The sequence below is a fragment of the Mustela nigripes genome, chromosome 12, assembly GCF_022355385.1.
Source record: "Mustela nigripes isolate SB6536 chromosome 12, MUSNIG.SB6536, whole genome shotgun sequence".
Taxonomy (NCBI): Eukaryota; Metazoa; Chordata; class Mammalia; order Carnivora; family Mustelidae; genus Mustela; species Mustela nigripes.
In genome coordinates this window covers 115,960,166-115,986,503 of record NC_081568.1, presented here as the reverse complement: position 1 = coordinate 115,986,503, position 26,338 = coordinate 115,960,166, and the positions used below count along the sequence as shown (strand labels likewise).

At 37.6% G+C, this 26,338-nt stretch overlaps 1 long non-coding RNA gene across 7 annotated transcripts in view; it reads left to right on the top strand.

Moving 5' to 3' along the window:
- LOC132027986 (uncharacterized) overlaps positions 1–26,338 on the top strand; it is a 240,311-nt gene that overhangs the window by 42,396 nt on the left and 171,577 nt on the right. For 2 of the 7 annotated variants that reach the window (XR_009407299.1, XR_009407295.1), the window contains exon 2: positions 4,874–4,969. The exons of the other annotated variants lie outside the window; for them this stretch is intronic. This is a non-coding gene — a long non-coding RNA (uncharacterized LOC132027986). The remainder of the gene's footprint in view (positions 1–4,873; positions 4,970–26,338) is intronic. 7 annotated transcript variants of the gene reach the window in all.

Below are 26,338 nucleotides of genomic sequence, written 5' to 3'. Positions count from 1 at the left end.
TGCATTTAGTAGAAATTGTACTTTTTTGAATTTTGGTCTTTTCCTCGGCTCGTGATACACAGGGTGATTCCCTCATGAAGCTGGGCATGGACAGCTGCATCAGCCACACGATCATGAAGGTGAATAACTCATCCACTCACAGCTGCTCTGTGCCCCGACCGCCATTCTGTTATTCACTTTCAGTACAGTAGTCAAAAAATTGCATGAGATATGCAGCACCTTATTATTGAATAGGCTCTGTTAGGTGATTTTGCCCAACTGTAGGCTAATGTAAGCATTCTGATCATGTTTAAGGTAGGCGAGGCTATAAGCGATGATATCTGGCAGGTTAGGTGAATTAAATACATTTTCCTTCTAAGCCGTTTTCAGATATAACCCCATCATAAGTTGAGGAAGATCTGTGTTAAGCATCAGATTTTTTTTTTTTTTTTTTTTTTAAAGAGCAAAACAGAGTGTCTGTTCATCAATGCACTGTTTTATATTTGGTAGCATACTAATACATTATCTTGTGAAACTTCACAAGATTGATATTATTTCCCCCATTTGCAGTTGATAAAACCAAAACAGAAATGTCGCTTGCTTCAGATCATGCTTTTAGTAGAGCCGGGACGATAAGTCAGGTATTTTTAGACTTCAAGTTCTTTTCTATATTATCCAATAGATATATTTCCCTAATGTTTTTTGGACAATATAAAGCATGTAACTATTGTAATGCAGATATCCCTCTAGTCCAAAGGAAGAGTTTCTATACCTTGTCTAAATTTCACTGGCCATTTCAATACCACAGGAGCAGGAAATTATTCAATTCATGAGAAAATTCATGCACCTGTGGATTTCATCTTTTGTGCCAGATGAATAGGTGAGGTTGGATTTGATTTACTCCATGACTAAACTCTGAAATTGGGATTTAAAATGGATATGTAATCTCACTCTGATTCCATTTTTTTCCTGTACTGCTGCCTAATGGTTATGCAAGTCTCAGGAACGTATTTAAAGTAATAACATGTCCTTTTATCCAATAACATCAAACGGAGATCTTTTTTGTTCACTTTTGTTAGACCTCTAACCTTTAAAGGTGAGTCAGGCAGCTGCAGAAAACCTGATCTTATTTTCTGCCCCTGGCAAGACTTTTTTCAAGTTCATCTTTTTTCCCTTCTCTCAAAATCTGATGAAAAATGAAATGTCAGGAAAACAAGCTCTCGAGCTAAAAAACTTGTGTCTGTCTCTGTGACAGATGTCAGTTTGAAAGGTTTCAGGTCACCTGTCAGAAGTGTGCCATTGTGATCTGTACTCACCTTGACTCGACCTCACACCAACACTGAGTTCTGCTTTTAAAGATACCCTTGAAAAAGAATTAAATGATTTTAAGTCATTGCCTTTTCCTCTTTTAGCTCTAATTAATGAGACCAAGAAAGGAGAGAGAGAGAGAGAGACAGAGAAAGAGAGACAGAGAAAGAGAGAGAGAGAGAGACTGAGACACCGACTTTCAAGAGGACAGTTTGACCTTTGGGTGCCCCTGGCAGTGAACCAATCAACATTCTTGTAATCCAAACACAGATGCCTGAAGCTAAACAAATCCTATACTTGTGAACAAGAATTCAGTTTGCTAAAAAAAAAAAAAAAAAAAAAAGAAAAAGAAAAAAAAAAGAATTCAGTTTGCTGTCAAAATACAGTGAAGATCAGCACAGTGCTGCTTTGAACAAAAATATCATGAATTGAAGTTTAAATGTTTGTGATTAATAGAGAAGAGTAATATCGAGCAACATAATATCTCAATTGTGCCTCAACTCAGTAACAAATATTGCCAGTTAAAAAAAAAAATCATGTGCTTTGAAAAGTCCTATATCCTAACTCCATATCTTGGACATAACTCCCTAATTCTTTTATGCCTGAAACACCACTGATACTATTGTTCAAGTCAGTAGTTTGTAATGACTAATTAATGGTGTTGAACTCTGTTCTTTTCTGGATTATTTACCCAATGTTTCAATTATTTATCCTAGTGATAAAATTTTTTTTCCTCTCTCATGAACCTTTACCATAGCCCTGGAAATTTAAGGATTGGGGGAAAAAAAGAGAGAGAGAGAGAGAGATGGATTTTATTTAATCAGTTTGGGAGTATTCAAGACTTTGCCTTATAACCAAGATGATAAAAGATTACAGCTCCAAAGTCATGTTTGCCAAATCTACCACTCTAAACAAGAGGCTAGATGAAAAGAGACAAAAAGGTCAATGGAATATAAAACCAAAAACTGTAATAGCACTTTGGAGATGTTAGCATTTTTTTTTTCTTTGCTTGACTCCTAAGTATACAATACTTCTCTTCTTTCAAGGGGCCCACCCTTGACATGAAATACAAGTTAGTTTATTGAAGCTAGTTTCATCGTATCCATGTCTAGAACAACATTATTTTTGTGTGTGAAAAAGCTGGGGGAAATAAGTGCAGGCCTGGAACGTGATTCATTAGCTTGAACTAGAGACGGAAAGCTGATGCTTCCCAGTGATTTGTAGTCTATCTGTGACATTTTCCACAGCTATGCTTTAGACCAGCGCTTCTCAGGCATTCATGGGCCCACGAATCTCCTGGATCTTCTTAACGTGAGCTTCTGACTCGGTAGTTGAGGGTGGGCTTGAGCATCTGCCTTTCTAACAGATTCCCAGGTGGTACAGCTCCTGCCCAGCCCAGACCACACACCGAGCGTGCGAGTGTTTGCTTCTTGGCTCTCCACAGGAGTGTGTGTCAAATGCCTCAAGGTCCCCAAGTAGTTCTGAAGCCCAATCTCTTATTTTGAAACATTACCCTTCTGATATATTTTTCCTGTTTATGATATTTTTTCTTTTTTTTTTAATTTATTTATTTTTAATTTTTAATTTTTAATTTTTTATAAACATATATTTTTATCCCCAGGGGTACAGGTCTGTGAATCACCAGGTTTACACACTTCACAGCACTCACCAAAGCACATACCCTCCCCAATGTCCATAATCCCACCCCCTTCTCCCAAACCCCCTCCCCCCCGCAACCCTCAGTTTGTTTTGTGAGATTAAGAGTCACTTATGGTTTGTCTCCCTCCCAATCCCGTCTTGTTTCATTGATTCTTCTCCTACCCACTTAAGCCCCCATGTTGCATCACCACTTCCTCATATATGATATTTTTTCTATGTATCTGTAACTTGATCTCTTTTTAGGAACTTCACATTTTAACATAAGAGTCATCATGTCACCTCAGAATGACCCTACTGTATTACAAAGTCAAGGTCCATGACAAAGATGGTAACTGTGTCAAGTTTTTTCCACCCTTGCTTTTATTTGTTTATATATTTCCTGATTAATTTTTTATTTTCGTTCCAGGATAGTTAACATTCAGTGTTAACGTTAGGTTCAGGTGTGCGATGCAGTGATTCCACTATTCTATACGTCACCAAGCACCAATCATGACCAGTCAACCCTGCTTTTAAATCATTAGTTTTATTTTAGTTTTTTTTTCCTCACTTGATCATAGTCTTGACGAAGCATTTTACACTCTACCAGGTAATTTTATTAATACTGACTGACATCTCTTCCTTGCTATGCAACAGCCAAACTGTTCATAATCAAAAGGTTGAAGTCTTTGAAGTCTTAGCCCTTGGCCCAAGAAGCACCCAGAGGAAAAACAGTTAAAAACAAGAGTAGTCAGAACTATCAGCAGTGTTTAGACCCAGATAACCACAAACATCCTGGAATTTACTTAACCATGTCTGATTTCTCAGTGAGTCATGTTTACATCTCTAGATGTTAGTTTACTTTCCCTTCATTTTTTTCTTGATCACTCATGCAGTGGAAAGCGGAAAAGAAATCTTCCATGGCAATTAAAGTGCCAATACTTGAGCTCGCTCTGTGTTCCTGCTACTGATAGGGAGAGATATGGTTATTAGTCAAACAAAGCTGTACCAGTTTTCTCATGCTCATTATGTATTTATAATGTGGACATTCTGGTGACATAGCAAGCAGCTGCGTTCGCAGGAGACTCCTATCCAATGAGGGAAGACCAGATTTCACTTTACCAGGTTAAAACGCCCCAGATTGAATGTTCAGTTTTCATCCCATGTGTGTTAGATACACATGTGATTGCTGAGATTTTCATACCAGTGTATTCATAATGGTGTATGCCACTCTAAGCTATTCTTGTCCTTGGTAAAGATTCTTACTCTCTCTTCTGTCGAACGCCAAGATCATTTAAGCAAGTGAGAAATATTTGCTAATTTTCTCAAAAGCCTCAAATTATTTTCTGCATGGAGAGTATAACCCATTGCTCCCTTCTGTTAGAAAGACCAAAGCAGGAGGTGGGCTGCTTCTCACAGGGTAAGACTTAGGGGCTACTGAATCACCATTGTCATGAGAAGGTTTATCTTGCGTGGTCAGCTTCATGTGGTGTATCCGTCAGACACACGTGAGCACGAGATTGTAGATTAGAACCAGAAATACAGATTCTCCTCTTGTTATCGTACAGACTCTCAGTAACAATACTTTGAATAAACCTTCCCCTATAAGAAAACTGTTTCTACCTTTCGATGAATATTGGTGGGGGGAAAAATGGGGGAGGTAGCCATTGGGAAAACAGTTTTTTTTCTGGCTGAAATTAATAATTCTGAGCAGTACTAAAATTAATTACTCTGTGGTTCTAAGTAGGCAGCGGATTTATGGTAAATGACAGAGTGTTTGCAAATTTTCCTGACTACTCGATTAGAAAATGCGCAAGCGGAGGCGTCAGCCGAGCATGCATTATTTAAGTGGTTGGTGTCTGGCGACAATCTGGAAACTGCAATTGTTGTGGTTGCCGTAGGAAAATTCGCACTTTCTGAGAGAAATTCTTTCACCTTTGTGTGCCCACAGCCTGGATCTCTCCTCGTGGCAGCTGTAGGAAACACAGGAACTCCGTGACCTGGAAAATGTGGGACAACTGCCACAAGGTGACCCTGGAAGGCTGGGGTAGGCCCAATTAATTTAAAATTTTGCTTGGCCTTGTCTCTTCCAATTTTCTAAATCCTCTGGAAAAATGATTAATGCGTACACTGCCAATGCGAAAATATTTTTGACCCTATTAAAGTCGACCAAGGGTAAACCAAGTGTAGGCTGGCATTGTATCAAACTAGCTTTATTAAATTTGATTGGAGGTTTGTATGAGGAAGGAGCAGACAAGGACATTATTTTGCACAGCGGCTCTCTTTTAAATGAAAATATCAAGAGGAATACAAAGTAGCAATATGCCCTGGACAGGAATCATTTTAAATATAGGAAAATGCCACAGAGAACTTTGTTTAAAGGGTACACCATATTTGCTAGAAAATTTTCTGCTCTCTTCTTGCTCTGCTGGTCAGTTACCAACGAGGCTGTTTTAATTTATGGAAGAGGCTACGGAAGCCTTATATTTCTTCATTTATAGATGAACTAGTTCAACCTTGCTTTCTTTCTCTTATCTGTCATTGAAGTCTACAACTTAAAACGATCTGTCTGCAGTTTGAACCTAAGCAGAACAAGGCTTATTCTCACCGTGTTTCCCCTACGTGTCCATCCTGTGCAATCATTTCATTAACAAAGTGATAGGGTTTTTGTTTGTTTGTTTGTTTGTTTGTTTGTTTTTTCCCTAATGGTCATTCTGTTTTGAATAAAAAGGGCATGCTTCCCTCACAATTTCAAAGAAGGGAATTTCTTAACAGTGTTTCTCGCTTTTCCAAGAAAGTGAAAATCCTTTAATTTTGGATCCAACACCCAGATTTCACACATAAGGTTTCCTATAGTTTTCTTACACCTAGGAGATATTCAGTCACATGACGTCATCATAAAGAGTATATTCTAACCATTTATCATGTAGGAAGTAGATCAATTTCCTTTGTGGCAGGCATGGATCTTAATGATGGGATGAGGGAACGGTAGCAATTGCCTGGGATCACCTACCATCGGGATGACCGGAATTCAGCGGGAACAGCAGCTTAGGAGGCGGCGGTAGCCCAGGGAAGGTTCTAAAATACACTGGTCATTCTAGCCATTTCAGTTTACCCAGCATAGATGTGGGGAACAGATAGTTCTAGGATAAAGAGCCCGTGACTGTGGATATTAGCCCCGCCCAGGGATTTTTAACTGAAAGACATGAATGAACCAGCTTGTCTGTAAGGCTTGTCACAGACTGCGTCACTCTTGACCCGTGTTCCGTGGCTTTGTCTGCAGTGTCTTCCTATATAGGAGGATTCTACATCTCTGTCCTGTTTAACGCAGGTATGGCCTTTTGATGTGGTTTGACCAATGGAATCTGAGAAGAAGTGAGGTGTGTCACTTCCAGGCAGAAGCCTTAAGATCCAGGGCACGCTTTGCCTATTTTCTTTTTTCTCTGCATGACAATCGGCAAAATTTCAGAAAAAGGAATTTTGTGGAGCCAAGTTATGGCTAACCTGTGATATGCACAATAGCGTGAGTGAGAAACATACCTTTGTTATTGCTACATAGGGATTCTACAATCTTCTGGGAACCCTGCAAACATAGCCTATCCTGACTGACACAGATGTAAGCTGCAGCCTTTCAGCATGAGCTCAAGAACATGGTGTTAAATATGACTCTGAGCTTTGGCATGAAATTAGCTCTCATCTTCCTGCTCCCATTTCTAGGAACCTTCTTGCTTCCACACAGGCTTCTTCTCTCTTCAGTGGGTAGAGCAAACCTAACTCTGACCTACAGCCAAGATCTTTACTTGCGCTCTGGATCCCACCTCCTCCCAAATTCCTACAGCCTTGTTTCTTTCGTTGTCCCTTCTCTTTTGTAATACCAGTCTTTCCCTCTCTAACGGATCATTCATACCTTCCGTACTAAAAACAGTTCCTTCCTGGCTTCGCATTCCTTTCAGCTAACTCTTCCCATGTCTCTCTTCCCTTTTTCGACCCAACTTCTCAAAATATTTAATTGTGTGTGGTGTCTGCATTTCCATTTAATTCTAATCTAATCTAGTCTTCATCCCACCGCTGAAAACAAATCGCTCGTCCAAAGTCACCAGAAGTCTTCATATGGTCCAGTCCGGGGGACATTTTTATGTGCTCATTTTATTTGACTTCTTAGCAACATTTCCCTGAGGTGATCATTTCCTCCCTCCTGAAGGAATATTTTCATGGCTTCCAGGATAATTCCTGGCTTTATTCTTACCTCTTTTGTGATAGACTCTTTCTTCTTCTTTACTTACCTTTAAAATTCGTAAAAAGTTCCCATGGATCAGTACTGAGTCCCATTTCCCTCGCTCTGTGTTGGCTTTGGTCTCACGACAATTCTTACTGTTTCTGGAGTTGCCATTTTGAAGTCCCTACTTAGAAATACTCATAAAAACCCTATTTATATATACTTTTGTATTTCCCACTTCAAAACATTCTTCATGAAACTACAGGCAGAATTCATAACTTTGTTATTTTAATTCTCTCATTTTATTCTTAAAAAAAAATCTCTTGATCAGCCACAGCGTGCCAGGCACTGTAAAAAATGTTAGGGATATAAAATTGAATCAGATATAATTCTTTCTCTCAAAAAAAGTGCTTAGTGGGGAGGAAAATATGCACACAATTATGGTAAAATGAGTAAAATGAGAGCATTTCTAATAATGTATCTTGTATAACACATGGTGGGAACATAAAGGAAAGAGAATCTAGGTTTTCTGGGGCAGTAAGAGAAAGATTCCCAGAGGAAGTTATATTTGGGCTTAAACTTAGTCAAACAGGAATTTATCAGAAGCAGGGAAGAGGAAACATTATTCCGAAAGGCAAAGAGATGTGAGAAGGCCTGTCATGTTTAGAGAATTTAAAATAGTTCAATATTTTTGCAAAGGGTGAGGGAAGTGGGGGAGGAGTGAAAGCTGAAGCTAGTCTTGGGGACTGGGCTCAGGGCACGAGGGCTTTTTATGGATTACAGTCTTCGGAGGCTTGGGCTGACATTTCTGAGCCCTTGCGATGTTTCTGTTTCATCTTTCCCGATCCTCTCCGCGTGGCCTCTGTTGTGCCAGGAGGAGGAGGAGCAACAGAAACAATACTAAAAATTTTGAGACAGCCCTGCGTTCTGTCACTATTCCAATCTCTCTATTCTTCTATCATATCTATCTGTTTACATTCTAGTCTTCTTTTATTATCTCTTTACTTCATTTGGCTTTGAGTAGCAGTTTCCTAAAAAGATAGATGCTACAAGTTGGAATGTTTCGACAACCACTATTTACGCCAATCCAGTTCCATTCCTTTATTTTTAATACTGTAAGGAAACAATTCTGAATATTGTTGAATGGCTGTTTGAGGACTCAATTTGCTCTGTTTCAGTATGGATAAAATCATTTATGAAGTATTAGAGAGTTTGGTACTGGAAGAAAATCCCAACTGATGTTGGGTGAGTTCGTGTAAAATGTAGTCTGTCCCGCAGAATTCACTGAAAGGGCATGCATCTGGGTAACTCAGCACGCTTTCAGTATCAGCAACCACCACGATTTCTATTTTGTTGTGTTTACATTCTAAGCCTCAGCTTACTGGAGTTTCTTGTTAAGCTCATGACAAATAACATGCCTTTAAAAATTAAAAATGGCAAGCAAGAATATGTACACGGATCCTTGAATATTTCACACTTACCAGAACAATACAACAAAGAACTTCATTTGAAACAAGCTCAGCGAAGGGAATTTCACTTCTAAATATTATAATATAAGTAGCATTTGAAATATTTAAATTTTGTGATGCAAAATTCAGTTGAGCAATATGAGAAATGTTTTGACTTTGTTTTACCTTTAAAAAACCCTCTATTTCCATATCTTAATTCATAAGGAGAATGACAAAGAGATTATGAACAGGGCATTCCAGATGAGATCTTTAACTTCATGGATAAATATGTTGGGGTGAATCGAATCACTTCAGGAACGGACCTTCGTCATGGAGTGCTAGCAGGCACCATTGTCTTACTTGAATTATTTTATAGTTGCAACTGAATGGACTCTGATAAACCCTGCAGTAAATTAGTCATTCCAGTGAAGTGCCTACAGCACTTTTTGTGAAAGCAGTAGAACCAAGAACAAAGAGACGTTAACAGTATGAATCAGATTCTGCCCTGTGACTTCCAAACTAAGTTGAAAAAAAGTGGGTTGGTAGGAAGGAGAGTGCACAAGTCTAATTTTCTGAAGATAGAGGCAGTTTGTAAAATGACTCAATATGCAGTGATTTCTTATCTGTGCGCTAGCCTGTTCCAATGCTCAATATAGTTCTCCATTAGCATTTGACAGACCAGAGCTGGGAAGGTGGCCACTGACGTAGGAACTGGGCTCATTTCTCATGGGGAACTTGTGCTCCTGGGCACAGAGATACTTCCTAAGCAACTCTTCTTCCCTAACCCCTCTGACCACAGGTGTTGGGTCATGTGACATCCTGAACACCAAGACAGGTTCTGGAATGAAGAAGTCTATACTGCATATGATGTAAGGAGAGACTAAACAATTTGTAAGATGATTTAAATAGAAAGCCAAGTAATTATGGGCTTCTTTTCCCCACAGTGCCCATGTCTCTCATCAGCATTAGGTAAAGCGTTTAGGGATGTTCATTAAGGATTCCAGGCCGCTGGAGTACTACTAAGATCATTAATTTCTACCGCAAAGCCTCAAATGTATTACCCTAGTCAAGTGGGTACTGGGGAAATATGGTTCATTATTTCTGATAATGGAAAATGTACTTTTGTGCAATGGCAGCTACACAGCTTACAGTTGTGGTTCTTAAGGAATTAGGTATTAGTTGTTCCTGGTATCTAGGGTTCCACTCTGTATCTCACTTTATATGTTACGGCTCTTAGAAAGTAGCAGATACACTGACAAAGAGCTTAGCTTGTTGGAAGATGGGGAGGTCCCAAAATGTAGAGAAAAGTTTGACTTGGGCCTTAAAACTAAATTAGATGCAGTGTGTTGAAAAACACTCATGCTCTCCATTTGTCCATTGGGTTAAAATAAAGCTAAATCCATAAAAATGTTTTTTTTTAAGTATTTATTTCTTACGCCTCAAAACTGTCTTAAAGGTTTAATTTGTGTGGATCAAGCTTTTATTTATTTATTAAAATTAAGTGAATGCAGAAAGAATTAGGGGTATCTGGTATGTACAAGATACTGTTTTAAATATGAAGGGGGGTTATGAAATGTGTACGAGTAAGGAGATGTTCTGATCTGTAGAGTTTCTCTTCTGATCATGAAATAACCATAGAGCAAAGCACATGAGACTTATGGATATGCAGTGCAGCAGGGGATCATTCTAATAGCATGTTCCAATGATCGACTCTATTCTTTGTGGTGGCCAACATTAAATAAAGTAGAAGTGCCAGATATTCTTCACTATTCTGTGGAGGAAGGGATAATAAGAATTGTTTGGATAGAAATGTTACAGTGGAATTCTTTATCTCTGCCCACACATTCTTTAATTATATTTCTCAAGTAGGGCTAGAGAACATTCTCTTCAATGAGGCATTGAGTAATACATTAGTGAAGGAATACTAAAATTCTTTAGGAGATCAGTAGTGGCTGCCCTCTGTAAGTGGGGGTGTTGGTGGACAAAGTGCCAGTAAAGATGGACTTCTCATTTTCATTGGGATGATAGGATTTCAGAGTAGCAGAAACATTTAATCTCTACTTTAAATCAGTAATGGGGGTTGAATTTTATTAAAAATTCTTGGCATCTATTGAGATTATCATATTTTCTTCCTTTAATCTACTTCTTATACTGAATTACTGTATTAAATTAGGTATCTAAGGTTATGCCAGCCTTTCATTTCTCTGATAAATTTTATTTGATAACAGTTTTATTTTGCGACTGGACTATGGGATTCATTTATTAATAATATTTGAATTTATGTAATATGTGAAATTGGACTATGATTTTATTTTATTGTCTTATCCTTGTCCAATTTTTGGTATCAAGATTTTGCTAGCCTTGAAGAATATGTTGGGCAGGCTTCCACATTCTTCTATTTTTCTTTGCGCATGGGGATTATCTGTTCTGGGAAGTATTTACTAAAACTTTTCCGTAAAATCATCTGCTTTTGCTACCATTTTAGGCATAAACTTTAATACTTTCTTCTATGGTAATTATTCTCTTTAGGTTTTCTACTACTTCTGACAGTGTTTGAGGTCATTCTGTAATCTATTTTATTGAGGTTTTCATTGGTATAAAATAGAACATTCTCCAGTAGTTATTTTTAGATAATGAGGGTGGTGAATTTTTGGAGTCTTTGCTTTTCTGAATATGCCATTATTTCCCCCTAACAATTGCTTAAAAATTTAGCAGGGTCAAGAATGAGGTTTAAAGAAATGTCCTTCCTGTTCTTTGAAAACATTGTTCTATTATTTTCTAGAATAAGTTATTGCTCAGGAATCTGTTACAAATACAGTGGGTCCTTTTGCTTTGTACGTCACCTGGTTACTTCTCCATGGAAACTTTAGGATTTTCCCTTTCTTTTGAGTTCTGAACCTCTCCTACGGTTTGTCTTCATGTGTATCTCTTTTCTTTCATTCTGTTGAGCCTTAAGTGGGTCTAAAGTCATGTGTCTTTTTCTTTTTTTTAAGCTCTGGGAGATTTTCTTATATAATTTTCTTGGTTTATTTCCTTTCCTTCTTTGTGTTTGTTTTTCCTTCTGTGAATCTAGTGTGACGGGTGTTAGAACTTATGTTATTTATGTGTCTTAGATTTTTGGGGGGTATAGTGTTACTACTTTGTCCTTTTGTATCAAGTTTTGAAAGAGTCTTTTAGGCTGTTCTTCCAGTTTGTGAATTCATTCTTTAGCTATGTTTTTATTCCATTAGGCCTTCAAAATTACTGCTTAAGATTTTTTTGACAATCATATTTAAAATTTCCAAGATCATTGTTTCTATTTTTGTGTATGAAAGATCCCTTTGAAGTTCTCTAAATATATCAAGTATTTATATTTGACATGTTTGCTCTGTGAAGCAAACTGTTAATTTTCAGCTGTTATTCTTGGATGAATTTATTGTCTTTCTCTATCATGCTGATGACTTCCCCAAATATTTCGTGATTCTCTTTCTGCTCATCCTTGTGCTTAAATATCCTGCTCACAATGTATAGATTGTTTCTGGTGGTTCTAGGGGAGAGACCATACACCCTGTTGCATGGGGTTTGTGAGTTCTTCTAGAGGTAAGAAGTTTCCATCCTCCCTGGACTTTGCTAGCTGTCTGGTCTAACGTGTTGCCTTTCAGACCTAGCACATGTATTTGTTGCAGTATTCCTGCATCCAGACAAACACCTCTGTTGCCCCCTGTTCTGGGCCTGGGCAGTTAACCTAATGATGTTCCAGGAACTTTTCTTGTTGAGCCCAGAACGCCCCTGGGATTGCTTTCCTTTTTTGACTATTTGATTCGTTCTGGTCTTTTTCTTGGTAATTCCTGAGACCTTCTTGTCTGTGAATAACATTCTCCTTTTCACTGATGTGTATTAGTACATTTTAGATGTATATTTTCTATATTCCAAGGACTTTAGGTGAGAGGGGAAAAACGTATGTGTACTGAGTATGATGCCTTGGTCAAATATTAACTCTTTTCTTTGCAACATTCTGCTGTCGTGATCTGGTATTACCAGTATTCTCAGATCTGCCAATGCATTCTTTTTTAATCTTTTAGAGTCCTAGAAAGTGAAATCAGGCTGTGGGAAGGATGGCCACATCATGCAGGAGACCATAACCCTGGGGCTCTTTCCTTTAGAAGACTTCTATTGAATAGATTATTACCTGAGGCAATAAATATAACAGGCAGTTAGTTACCTGAGATCAAAAGCAGGGAACTGCCTGTAGAATCAGGGAATAAAAGAGATCTTCTCTGTAGCACATCAACGGTCAGAAACATGGGACAATTTTAGAAAATTTTTGATTCCTGTTTCCAATAATATTCAAAAAATTTATTAGACTAACAAATAGTTAAGAACACAAAAGAGAAGTGAGACTCAGAAGTATTATGTAGGTATGGAACATACAGCTATTGGATTGGCATTTCAAGGGAAGCGGAAAGAAAATCAAATTAACAAGTTAAGAATAAAACAATAGATAGGATAAAATGTGAAAACTTTAGGAAAAATATAGATAATTGAAAATGAAAAAATTTACCAATATGGACAGAGTTGTATGATTCAGTCTACATATATTAAAAAAGAACAGAGTAAGTGAAAAGAAGTAATAAGCAAAGATGTAACAAAAGAAGATTCATTAGCACAAAAGTAAGACTTGATTTTTTAAAATACGGAAAGAGCTCACAAGTTCCTGGGCAATATTAATTTTATTAAGCATATAGTGGTGAAATTATTGTATTCTAAAAATTGAGCATAATTCTCAGATATTTAGCAAAAACACTATGTTACTTGTAAAGAGCAAAATTTAGGCTGGTTATAGACTACAAAAAAATGTTTTAGACCACATCTGAAACAACATAAAAGAGAATGTTAAATACAAAGTTATAGACCAAAATATACCAGACTTCACAAAAAAAAAAAAAAAAAAAAAAATAAAAAAAGAAAATTTTTTCTCAAAAAAAAACAAAATTAAAAAAAAAAAAAAAAAAAAAAGATTAAGTGAGGTAACTTTTTTCTTTTTAAAAAGATTTTATTTATTTATTTGAGAGAGAGAGAGCGAGCCTGAGGTCGGGGAGGGTCAGAGGGAGAAACAGACTCCCCACTGAGCAGGGAACCCATGCAAGGCTTGATCCTTGGACTCCAAGGATTGTGATCTGAGCTGAAGACAGACACTTAACTGACTGAGCCACCCAGGCACCCTGTGAGGTAATTTTAATGTAAAATAGAATTCAAAGACAAAAAGCATGTAATGTGATGCTTTTATATTGATAAAAGCTAATATCCACAATAACATTACATCATTTGTGAAACATTATGTAACTAAAAAGACACTATCAGGGGTGGCTCAGTGGGCTAAGGCCTCTGCCTTTGTCTCAGGTCATGATCCTAGGGTCCTGGGATCAAGCCCTGCATTAGGATCTCTGCTCAGCAGGGATCCTGCTTCCCTGCCTCTCTCTCTTTGCCTGCCTCTGACTACTTGCGATCTCTCTCTGTCAAATAAATAAATAAAATCTTAAAAAAAAAAAGACACTATCAAACTATACACAGTATAAACTGTTAGAAATTCATGGGGATAGTGACAGAAACACAATTATAATAGAATCTTTATCACATACTATTATTAGTCTTTAACAGATCCAAAAGTTAAAAAACAAATAAGGACTGATGGACTTGAAAAAATACAATGAACATAATTATACTTATGTCTATATTTTTATTTATATATGATATTTGGTATGTATACACATAATAAAAAGGTTTATGTATGTATCTATGCAAACACTCTATAGAAACAACATTTTCTTTGCAGATGCCTCAAACATTTGCAAAAAGTAATTGTACTCACACCCCCTCAAAAATCTTAATTAAAAACAAGGAGAAGAAATTTTGTAAGCTGTAGTTTTTAATGGCATTACAATAAAGTGAAAACTTAATTATAAAAGTCTAAACAAAAAATCCAAGTCACCTGGATTTAAAAGCAAAATGAAACATTTTGCTAAGGAGCTTTTAGATTTAAGTAACACAGTAGACTTAAGATACTGTGTTTAGGGAGACAAGGAGATATTTCTAAACTGAAATCTGTGATGTTTCCAAAGTCATGACTTAAAGGCATATTTATAGCCAGGAGTTCCTGGTTTATTGAACAACAAGGAATGAAAATGAATTAATTTAATATTTAACCCAGATAGTTTGAAGATAAACAATACAGCAAATATAAGAAACTCAGGAGGAAAAATATGCCTTAATAAGTAATTTATTTTTGGGAAACAACAACAACAAAAAGGCAGAATAATACCTAATAGAAAGACTTCTGGTATTTCCAAACAAGAGCAAAAGAAAGGAAAAGCTAAATATAGAAGTTTATAATTTTAAAAGTGGATATATCAGAGAAAGTTTAAACATTTTAAGAGAGAATTTTATATACTAGTCTGTGCTAAGAAATTTAAAAACCCTCAACAAAATAGGTGAGTTCCTGACAGGGCATGATTAAAACTGGTCTCCAAAAGAGGTGAAAAATTTAAGTAGACCTACAACAGTTGAAAAAAATTCAAAAACAGAGTTTTATCTTTTGTGTGTTTAAAGTGGGAATGATGAAAATTTCCCATAGTATACAAGCTGACTGAAAGCCTGTAAAAAGTTTTCTCCAGTCACGTTAGGAAGCTAGTGAGCCTTGATAACAAAGTATGACAAAATTAAGTTTTAGGATGGTATCCAGCTCACAGTAGCAGATATTAGTTCTCCACCTGCAAGCTGGTCGTTTTTATCTTTACCATCAATAGTTCATGATCCATACGAAAAATAAACCATCAGTGAGGCTTACACTGTAAATCTGAAGCATAGGTGTATCTCTGGCCCATCAACAGTTTGTACAAATTATAATAAACATCTGCAATCTATGGCAAGGATTAAAATATTGATTTGGCAGTGTATGGAAGGATGGATTGGAAGTGAGAGGGGGAGGCAAGGAAAGCTGGAGGGGGTGAGGAAGCTACTGTAGTAACTGAATTGCAGGAGGTCCCTGTGAGGGTGAAGGTAGTAGGAATGGAAATGATGAAATGTGTTCAAGGCATTGCATATATATCCCTTCGTTTTTGTCATCATTGTTATTCCAAGTAACGGGCTAAAAGAACTCGATCCACGGTTGGGTAAGAGGAAGAGAATTCATGCATGATTCTAAGATTTTAATCTGCAGGTAGAAGGAAATTTTGGTATTGATACTGATATGGTTTAAAGAGTCTGGATTAGAGAAAAATGAACTTGGATTTGGACATGCCAGATTTGTGAAAATTGTGCTTTGTGGGCACATGGAGACGTGAGTTTATAACTCAGATGAACGTCCCCAGACTTGTATTGTTCAAATTGGAATTCCTAATGTGGACACGCTAGAGCTGCTTTAGAAATGTTCTCCACGGGGCGCCTGGGTGGCCCAGTGGGTTAAAGCCTCTGCTTTCAGCTCAGGTCATGATCCCAGGGTCCTGGGATTAAGCCCTGCATTGGGCTCTCTGCTCCGAGGAGAGCCTGCTTCCTCCTCTCTCTCCCTGCCTGCCTCTCTTGCCTACTTGTAATCTCTGTTTGTCAAATAAATAAAATAAAATCTTAAAAGAAAAAAAAAAAAAAGGAATGTTCTCCAAGCAGGAAACAAAGACAGCTTATAGAAAGCATCTACAGATAAAACAAGAAACAGAAGCACTGAGGGAAGTGACAGTGGCAATCTTCACCGTAGGGAGAGGAATACGCTGTCCAGTGTGGGGACGCGAATCCCCAGGGCCAAGAGTGGCTCAGAAGCCCAGGCTGATGGGAGCGTTGAGGAGAGAGCACTACAGTTCCTGAGAAGGAAAGAGCCTGTGTTCTCAGATGGGGGGCATTTTAGGGACACTGCGGTAGGAAAATCGTCTTGTAGGAGATTGCAGAAATTGCAACAAGGAGTACGAGATCACCCACTTGAGAATGGCAAAAAGAAGAAAGGAGAGGTCATTAGTAATTGGAATGAACCCTGAGGTCAAGGCCATGGAATCTAATTTGTTTAAAATGGCTTTTCAAATTCCCGTTGATTGGAAAGCAGCTGGGAAAGAACCAGTAAAGAGTGAGAAAAGTTAGAGATTTGGGTAGAAATAAAACAAGTATTGTAACTGGATCCCCCAGGGTACAGGAAAGGATAACATCCGGTTTGACTTTAAAGAGGAATGAAGACTTAGCTTCTGTTATATTTGGAAGGAAGATGAGAATAAGGGATAGAGCTTGTTGATGATGTGATGATGGGAATGTGAGGAAGTATATACCATCAGGTGTGATCGACTTAGTAAAGATGGAGGCTTTAGATGAGCTTGTCCTTGGGCATATTTTGTCTGCCATCTGCCCATGGGGAATTAGGCTGGATTTGCCCATGGAATCTAATTTGAGCACTGCAGAATCACATCTGGTTTTATTTAATGCTACATTGCAATTTTAAAAAAAGAGAGGAAGACGTCTCCATTGGAACTTCACTGTTACTGGGCCCTTATGCAACAATGTCATTTATGAGACTGTCTAAATGGGAAGATGTATAGTAAAGAAAGCTCTACATACTCGTTTGAGGTTTGGCCCAATGTTAATGAGGCTGATTCTCTTTACCATCTTTTAAAATTGTATACTTAGAAATTTCCTTCATGAAATTGTATTATGAAATAAAACCATTTATTTTGAGAATTGGAATGTAAGCAGAGGTAATAGTAATTAATTTATACATTATATATCCTTTCTTTAAAAAATGTGCTTTTTTGATTTATGCAGGCTATAAATTAAAACGAAAGTTTTTAATGCTATAACCCACTGATTCTACTACCCCTTTCTTTCCCATGTTATTTTCTGTGGGCTGTTATAATCACTCCCTTTCATATGTAAACCCTTTGGTCTTTTCTTCTACCAGCAGAGGCACCTTGAAAAATCCCAACCCTATTTAATTCTTGTTCTTCCCTTATTCTGTGCTCTTACAGTAGTAATTAAGGTAGCTGAAGAAAATCACATGTATATTAAGTGTAAATAGGGGTTTTCATGATTTGGAGTAAAAACAAAATCAATTTTCTGTTGGATTTACTTAACAGGTTTATAAATAAAAACCATTTTGGTTTCTTAAGTCCCTTGGAATTCTCAAATGAAGTTCTTCAAGAGCCCTAAAAACTTTATAAAGGAATTTAATGAATGATCATCTACTGCTCTTTTTGGCTTATCTTTTGCTCTTAACAACTGCTTTAACTCATTCATCTGGCATTTTGAGAAGTGTTCAGATTCTGGTTATGTTCTGAAAGCTGAGCAGGTAGAATTGACTGATAGATCATCTGTGAGATGTAAGGAGAGGAGGCAGGCAAGGAAAACTACAAGATTTTTGTCTTGTAAAACCATTTTTCAGAGACGCAGAGGAATATGGGAGGACCTGGCTTTTGGAGAGATGAAGGTGAGAAGGAATCAGAAATTCTGTTTTTGACACATTAATTTTAAGATGCCTTTTAGACATTTCTAGAGATGTCATGTAGGCAGCCAGATATGTGAGTCTGGAATTCAGGGGAGAGGTCAAGACTGGAAATATTACATCCGGGGGTCTTCAAGAATACATAGGAAATAATAGCCACCAGAACTGGATGAGGTTACCTCAGGTTGAGTGCATATAGGGAAAAGACATCACAAAATTGAGGCCTGAGGCTCTTCAAAGTTTAGAGATTGGAAAGATGAAGAAAAATCAACAGTGAGAATGAGAAGGAACAGACAGTAGAGAGAAGGAAAACAAACAAACAAAAAAAGAAAAGGAGAAAGATCGTCTGTATCCAATGCTGTTGATGTTTAAGATGGGGACTGGTAAATGACCACGGCATTCATCAGTGTGGTCATCATTAGCAATCTCGAGAAGAGAAGGTTTGGTGAAGACTTGCCGATAAAAGGCATCTGGGAGGAGGTTCAAGGGAGAATGAGGTGGGGGGAAGAAGCTGAGAAGGAATTCTGTCAAGGGGAGCAGAGAAACGAGTTGTCAGCCAGCAAGCTATGGTCTATTGGGCTAGGTATAGTCAAGAGAGGGTATTTTATTTGTTTGCTTATTTATTTATTTAGATATTTTATTTTAAAAATTATTTTTATTAACACATAATGTATTATTAGCCCCAGGGGTACAGGTCTGTGAATCATCAGGTTTACACACTTCACAGCACTCACCAGAGCACATACCCTCCCCAATATCTATCAGCTAGCCACCGTATCCCTTCCCCCTCTAAGGCAACCCCTCAGTTTGTTTCCTGAGACTAAGAGTCTCTTATGGTTTGTCTCCCTCCCCATCCCATCTTGGTTCATTTGTTCCCTCCCTACCCCGAGAGGGTATTTTAAAGATAGTAACATTCTCCTATGTCTGTATGCCATATACTGATTCAGTAGAGAAGGAAAATCGTTGATAGAGGGGAAGGAGAAAAGAGATACAGAAACAATGTCTCTCAGTAAGCAAGAGGACACGGAACTGGGGAGGGAGGAAGGTCAGGGCACTAGTAAGAACAGACAGTTCACCCACGGGAACAGGAAGGAAGGCAGACATAGGAGCAAGCTGCAGGGAAGTGTGAGCTTGTCTCTGGGAGAGCAGATTCTCTTCTGTTCCTTCTGTTGTCTCACAGGGGTCTGTAGAAAATAGTGAGGAAGTTGACGTCTGTAAGTGAATAATGATGCCACTGGAGCATGGTATCCAGAGTCAGAAGGGGGACGGACAGCAGGAAAGTGAGAGACCTGAAAGAGAGGTAGGATGAGTGAATGACAGCATTAAATAATTGGAGATTTTGGCATATAGCATGGATAAGACCCAAAGCAAATTATTTATTGAGTGGGTGACCATTGTGTAAACTTACATGATTTTACCTGTGTTTACGTCTCTTATCTTACAGGTAAATTCTTAGTGAAAAACTTCTACCTATAGAGTGGTTAATGAAGGTTGCTTTAATTTTCACAAATCCTTCTGATCGTGTGTTTGTTTCAGCAGTCAGGCTTGGTGTAAACATCGGGCAGGCTCCCCTTCAGGTCCTGTTGGTTCCTGTTGTCTTGTCCCAGCCTCCATGCAGTGGGCAAGTCTAGATGGACTCCGATCGACTTCATTGGGTGCATTGTGGCGGCACCCTCCCTCTGCCCCTGTGGGCTTCTCACCCACTGCACAAAACTGTTGGCTGCCAAGGCGTGGGGCATTGAATTTGTGCTGAAGGTCTACATTGTACAACTGGGAAATCTGTAGGGAGTTAATAGGGTGACACTTTGATGCATGGAACAGAGGAACTGGTAGAAAAATTCTTTTCTCCCTTTACCTCCTCCAGCAGCTTGTTCTGAGATCTTCTACGGAGTCACAGTCCTCAGTGCACTTAGCAGTGCCCAACTTCAGCCATGTCTTGGCATCCTTGTTTAGGCTGTTTCTCTTTCCCAGCCATGCCCTCTTGGCCATCCCTTCTGCTCCTGGGCTTGCCTGATAACGTACTAGTTGATGGTCCAACAGCTTCAGGCTCTGCGCTCAAATACCAGGACTGAGATAAACATAATACTTTCTTTTTTAATACTCTACCAACTCTGGTAGGGGACTAGAACTTTACACAGATAATTTGTCCTGAGAGTAATCAATAAGAGAACTTGAAAAGTTTTGGCTTGAGATTAGAACCTATAATTTTTCTTCCCTAACACAGACTCTCATTGACAGATGATTTTAGTCACTGGCTCTTGTTTATGATTTTAAATTCTAGTGTTGTGTTTTGTGATAACGTAGACACAATATACATGATTATTTGGACCTCAGAAGTTAAAAGAAGTAAAACAAGATATAATTGCCTTTATTGTCCATCATATACTATGTGATAAGAATTCTAATTCTTCCTTTTCTTAATTTTGCTTATTAAAAATTAGGCCTTGGGAGCCTGGGTGGTTCAGTTGGTTAAGCATCTGCCTTTGGCTCATGTCATGATCCTGAAGTCCTGAGACTGAGTCCTGCATCAGGCTCCCTGCTCAGTGGGGAGCCTGCTTCTCCCCCTCCCTCTATGTGTGTGTGCATGCTTTCTCTCTCTCTCTCAAATAAATAAATACAATCTTTTAAAAAAATTAGGCTTTAATGTTCTTTCTTGGATTTTAAAAATAGCTTCTTAGCTCATTTCCTTGCTTCTGAATCCCCTCCCTTGCAGGTCTACAAGTTGTTCTCCGTGATTTTTCTAAAACAAAGATTTATCAGCTCATATTTCTTGCTTACGCGCTTCAATAGCTTTTCATTACCCAAAATTAAGCCCGAACTCTTAGGACGACCTATAACTTCCTCCTCTCTCCTTCCCGGTCCCGTGTGCATCTCATGCTCCATACATATTCAATTATTCATTGTTCTTCCCACTGGCCATACTGTTTCGGTCCTCAGGCAACTCAAGTGTATTGTCTTCTGCAAAATTCAGTTCATTTAAAAATTAATACATGCTACACACAGCAAATCTGGATTTCCTTCTTCTCTTGAAGAGTGGGAAGATCTGGGATACTGGGCTCCTGTTTTTCCACAAGGCAACAACTGGCTAGAGCAGAACCCTGAGTATGAAGCATGCATTGTCCTGTCTATTGCTATGCTAGCCCCGCATTCTCCTGTCATTTGTTTATTTTGACCACTTGGCCATTGTTAGCATTTGGTTTGCAAATCTTGGCTCTTGGTCATACAGCACTTTAAATAATATTCCTTCTGTATTTGCTTCTATAAATAAATTCCTTCTGTATTTTAAGAACCAACTTGTGCTGTGAAGCTATGGCCATCATTCCACTCTAAGTCAAAATTCTACACGATGTTTTGATAGTTTGAGTTATTTGTAAGTTATTTTCAGATACCATCTGATTAAATGTAAGTACGTCCCCTTTATCATGTTACCTCTTAACATTTTTAACTGACAACTGAAGTCTGTGATCAACTGTGATTTCTCCGTCAGTTCTTTTAAGAACCAACTTTAATAAGGTAAACCCAGTTGCTCAAAAGAAGTCAGGTAACTCAAAATATCTTTACCATATTGTCTGCTAAAACTGAGGATTTATTTTTTGACATCTTCTACCGTGTCACTGCGTTTCTCTTGTGTCTTGTTGCGTTATGCCAGTTCATGGTGGGCAAAAGCATAATGGGATGTGGTGTGATGTAAGTGATACATGGACATGATAATTTAAAGACTACCCTCCTGTTGGAAGCAGACACCTGTAATGATTTCAGATCCTCAGAATTTAAAATGAAACCAATGAACAAAACAAGAAATGCCTGTGAACTGATGGCTGCATGATGTGGTTCACCAACCCAGAAGCAGATTCTGGTATATGAGTATGTCTTCATCATCGAAGACCTGAAAGCTTACTAGATAGGAGTCATGTGCCGCTTCTGAAATTTGATCGGATTCTTTAAAAGACAGTCTTAGTAGCAAACATTTAAGAAAAGAATTTTCATTTTTTAAATTTTAATAGCTTGGTCATTTAAATTATTTAAATCCCAAAGGAGAGCTGCTCTCTTTGTCATACTTCTCTGAATAAATTATGTTAAAGACTTATCTTGTTTGAAATGGTCATGATCAATATATTTTCCTCTTTTAAAAATAACAGTTTTGGAGAAAGGTATTGCATGTTTATCAGTGAGAACTTGGTAAGGCTAAAAGAATATGAAAAATTATTGATAAACATCCCACCCAAAGATAACTACTGCTCATATTTTAGAGTATTTTCTCCTATGCCTTTCTTTGAGATTCCTATCTACCCATCTTCGTTTATCTGTATTCAGAGCCACATTTGTGCCTAGATCGATACCTATCATTTATCTGTGTATTAGCATATTGACAATCATTTTACTGTATCTCAAAATTATGTGGGTTTGGTCTAGGCTCAGTGGGCATTTCTTCTTCTCATATAATATTGCTTGTCACTTGGTGATCTGCCATTGGCAGACAGGCTGGTCTGGAAGTTCTAACATGGCTTTCCTTGTCTGCGTCATACCGTGACAGGATGGCTGTGTAACACTTGGCCCAGCTGAAGCTGTTGGCCAGGTGAACTAGCTGTCTCTTTGGGCCTCTCTCAAAGACTGCTTGAGCTTCCTTACAGCGTGGGGGCTGAATTCTAAGAGCCAGTGTTCCAGATGTGCATATATTCAACAAATGTGGTTGAAATTCAATCGGATACCCAGTTTTGACTCTTGGATTTAAAGTTTATAAGCATGTTACAAGCATTTTTCCCATTTCACAAAAATTTCTTAGCAATTCATTTTGAGAGCTACATAATATTACACATTTTACTATGCAATTTACTTTGCTACTATCCTATTTTCACACAAATAAGAGCATTTTATTATGTTAGGAATATGCAATAAAAATTCTGTGCATACATTTTTGCCTGAATTTTCTATTCATTCCTTAATATATAGTTCAAGAAGTGAAACTGGCTAAGGGTGATGAAAAATTTTAAGACTGGTGATATAGATTATCAAATTGCTTTCCAAGGATATAGTACTTATTCATACTATCACAGTTATTGTTGAATACCTATCAGTATACCTTCATTAGTATTTTCATTTTCAAATCCTTGTACTTTTGAGTGCTGTAAGTATCTTATTGTTGTTAATTGCATTTATGTGATTGCTAGTAAGCTTGAAATATTTCCATGTTTATTATTGACTTATTTTTTTCTCATATATTTGTCTGTTCATCTACACTATTTTAAAAATCAGTTTATCTGAACCCTTTATAAGTTATATAATTATTTTTAAAGCTATAAGCTGTGATAAAATATATCTAGGTGATTTTGGATTCAAAACAACAAGATTCACATAGTTTCAGGTTTCTATGTCATAAATTTGAGTGAAATTTAAAATATTCTTGAAAAAATTTTGCTTGTTATTAGCAGAGTTTTGCTCACTATTCCTACTTAATCTGAGTTATGTAGAAAGATAATAAAAATTAAGATGATTGTATGATTTAAAAAGATCCCTTTCTCAAGAAAATAGATACAAAATAGACTATGAAATCAGCATAAAATTTGATTACTTTGACTTTTAAAATAGCAAACAGTTTTTTAAAATGTTTCTAAAATTCTGAAAGTTATATTAACTATGTACTGCCCTTTTATGGTAGAGTGAAAAATTATTTGATTTATATTTTTATAAAATGGTAACTGTTTGAATATTATTTCACATTAATGTTATATATATATATATATATATATATATATATATACACACACACACACATACAGTTTCTCAGTACAGAAGAATGACAATACATTCTACCTAAAAATATTTTTATTGCTTAATTTAAAAAGCTGTTTGAATTACTTAACGGATATGATTTCACTCTTTTCATGTTCATTTCAGGACACTGTAATAAGGTTATCAAAGTAGCAAAAGTAAAATGGCTGATATATATATAGGTATAATCACCTAATAAGTGTGTATTTTGAACGTGAAGGGCTGTGAAACTCATTGTGGAAGTTCGTTCCACATTTTCAGTTGCAGTATCACAAACTGCCTTGGAAAAAAACAAAACATAACAAAAAGAATGCAGGAAATCTCAACAAAGAAATGCATTTTTCTTTTTTTTGCTGTAGAATGAAAGCATTTCATCATGATGTCCTGCCAAGATTTGTCCTCAATAAATTCAAAGTCCTTCTTTTTCACTTTCCAAAATTCTGTTAAGTGCATTGCTATTGATTTTGAAACATATATTTTCCCACATAATTCTTACTCAGAGCCAGTTTGTTTGATGCCTGCTAATTTGCCTATTAGTCATTTTCCTATATCCTTCCTTTCTTGTCATCGCCTTATTATGCAAGTGTTCCTCTAAACTAGCTTGACCGCTTACACTAGTCTTTCATTGATTCAGATTACAAGGCTAGTTAATAGACACATGAAGATTCTATGTTTGTGTGTGTGTGTGTGTGTGTGTGTGTGCATGTATGTATTCTTCTCCTTTTCTTTTCTTTTCTTTTCTTTTCATTTTCCTTCCCTTCCCTTCTCTTTTCTCCTTCCTGCCTTTCCACCTTCCCTTCCTTCTATCCTTCCTTCCTTTGCTGGACTTGGCAATCATGAAAGAAATGCCTGCAATAAAGTTACATTACCAGCTACATAATGTGACGCCATGTTAAACTGTAATCACCCCTGCACTGAACCTAACAAAGGCAACATGCTAATTTTTGTGTGAAGACACAGTGCGATGGCACACAGTCACATGATGCTGTTTCGTCTCCTTTCTTCTCGAGACTTTCATAACAGTCCTCTTTATTGCACATGGGTTTCTAATAATGGTGTCCATGTGGCTTTGGAACAACAGCAGAATGTTAATTTATTCCCCAGTGTTACCTAGAGGCCCTGATGTGGGCCCAGGATTGGTGATGCCCTAATTTAAATACTGGGTAGGATCAGGCTGATCAGGTGGCTCAGCGTGAACACAATAGGCTGTGAAGGGAAGCCCCGCTCCCTGATCAGGGCAGATCAGGAGGATTCCAAATGTAATTGGCCTCCAGGGAGCACGTAAGTCAGTCTGTACACCCCCTTCAGGCCTCCTTAATGCCTTGCCAGCTGGAAGGAAAAGTGCCTGCTTGCGTTGCCCACAAAGGAAGCGGGGATTGAGGGGAGTAGAACTGGAGAAATTAAAAAGGAGGAAAGAGACAGCGACACAAATGAAGAGGTGGGTAATAATATTGTACATCTAAAAGCCGGCTGAGTGTGTCATAAACAAATGGGCTTGCAATGGTCAGTAGACAATTATATCCTGTTACCTCATTTCTAATGCTGACTAATTATATAGAGCAAGAGGAAATTAGCACAGGAACCTCATTCTTTGCCAAGTCCACATCAAAATGCTGTAAAAGAAAACATGAAATCAATCTTCCGTGGTTTTTAAAGAACTCCTCGTTCTTGAAGTTGAAACTTCTGCATGGAGTCCTCCAAAATATTCTAAGACTTACTGCATGTTCACATTTCAACAATTAGACTTGTAAAAAGAAACCCATGGCTTTTACCATTTTGTGTGTGTGTGTGTGTGTATGATCTGGATGACAAATTTGATCTTTTAAAAAATTCTTGTCTTATTGCCTAAATCCCCAACTTTCGTCCTACTTGCTTTATGTCAAAGATTTGCTGAAGTGGGAAATTGTCTTCTTGGACAACGTCCTCTCCCAAAATTCTCTTGGGGTGTATTTGGCTTGTTTCAGCATTTAACTGAGTTCTTGAACTTCCTATTCACACACATGCTCAATAATAGAGCTGAATTAATAACTTTTCTGACTCTTTGAAAACGGGATCACTTTCTTCTATTGTTTTATAGCTTATAGATGTATCACTGTTAAACAGACAGACAAAAAAACCTTAGTTCCCAAAATTACTTAAAAGACATTTACACAAGCACCAAACAAAACACTTGAATTAAAGCACCAGACCCTTGTTAAGATACTCCAAAATGTATGGAGGCATGATATCGTGGACAGAGTCAATAAGCCAAGCCTGTAATGACCTTTGGCAGTGAGAGGCCTCCCTGACTCTAAGTTTTCTGGTCCCTAATGGTGGTCATCAGCACTTAACCAAAGATGATTAACTTTGGGATTCTGCTGTGCCATGTATCGGAGGTCACTGTGGGTCAGGCTCTAGGACTCCATCCTGGTTTCAACCAGAGTGGTATCATTGTCTATTCAATATGGGGTTTTGAAGCAAGATTTCTCCTGGGGGAAAGAAAATATTTCATAATTCTGCTAGTTTAAAAATATTTTAAAAGGCCTGGACTAGATG